This window comes from Eleutherodactylus coqui, unplaced genomic scaffold, assembly GCF_035609145.1.
Source record: "Eleutherodactylus coqui strain aEleCoq1 unplaced genomic scaffold, aEleCoq1.hap1 HAP1_SCAFFOLD_322, whole genome shotgun sequence".
Classification (NCBI taxonomy): domain Eukaryota; kingdom Metazoa; phylum Chordata; class Amphibia; order Anura; family Eleutherodactylidae; genus Eleutherodactylus; species Eleutherodactylus coqui.
Window position 1 is genome coordinate 76,457 of NW_027101797.1, and position 1,006 is coordinate 77,462.

Here is a 1,006-nt window from a genome sequence, read left to right on the forward strand (position 1 = left end):
GACCTGCTAATGTGTGCGGAAATGTGTAATCCAATGCATTTGATTGATCCGTGTATTAGCACGGATCAAATGCGTGCGAATCCGCAATTTTTTATTAGGTCGTGTGAGACCGGCGTAAGGTAGATTGCTACCTTTTTATCACATGACCGGGGACCGCTGAACAAGGCTGCCGGTCACTGCTCCAGGCTCTCGGTTACCTTTAGTAGTCGGGAGCAGGAAGATTTTAAGTTTCCTGGACCCTCCCCGGCTCCTACGCATGTTTCCGGTATTTTGCAGGCAGATGTATGCGCAGAAGACGGCGAAGGTCCGAGGAGCAGGGTTGTGTCTGTGTTCAAATGCGGAGGCCTCAGGTAAGACGTTTCATCTGCTCTCACCAATCGCAACGGAGAGGGGAGATTAAACTTCAACTTTTACATGATCACCATTATCATTTGGATAATGGTTGATCATGTGATGAAGGATAAAGATCCCGTCGGGGACATTGCCGGAGGCTTTAGGGAAATATTTTCATCTCCCCCTCACTGATTGGAGCCATGACGGGAGATGAAACATTAAACTTTTTTATTTTTACACGTAACCAGGGACCGCGGCCCATCGTGAAATCTCCAGGCTTTCAGCTACGTTTGCTAGCCAGCAACAGGGAGATTTTAAATTACCCCAGCAATCTGGGGTAAGGTCCGCGGATAAATCCGGGGGCTTTAGGTATGTAATTTCATCTCCACTCACGGATATGAGGAAAGATGACATTTTTAATTTTTTAACTGTTTACTTGGATAACGGCAATAGCGTGACTGGGGGTCACTGCGGCAGCTTTCAACAAGGAGCTGTCATGTCCACAGCCCCCAGGGCTTTAATCCTCAGAGTGAGCATGTTTTTATGGCTGTGGGGATTAAAAACACTATAGGGCGGTCAATAAGGGGTTAAGGAGAAAACAGACGTTGTCACTAAGGCCTCTTTCACACAGAATGTTTTTTACAGCATTTAGCGTGGTTTGTGAAAAGCCGCA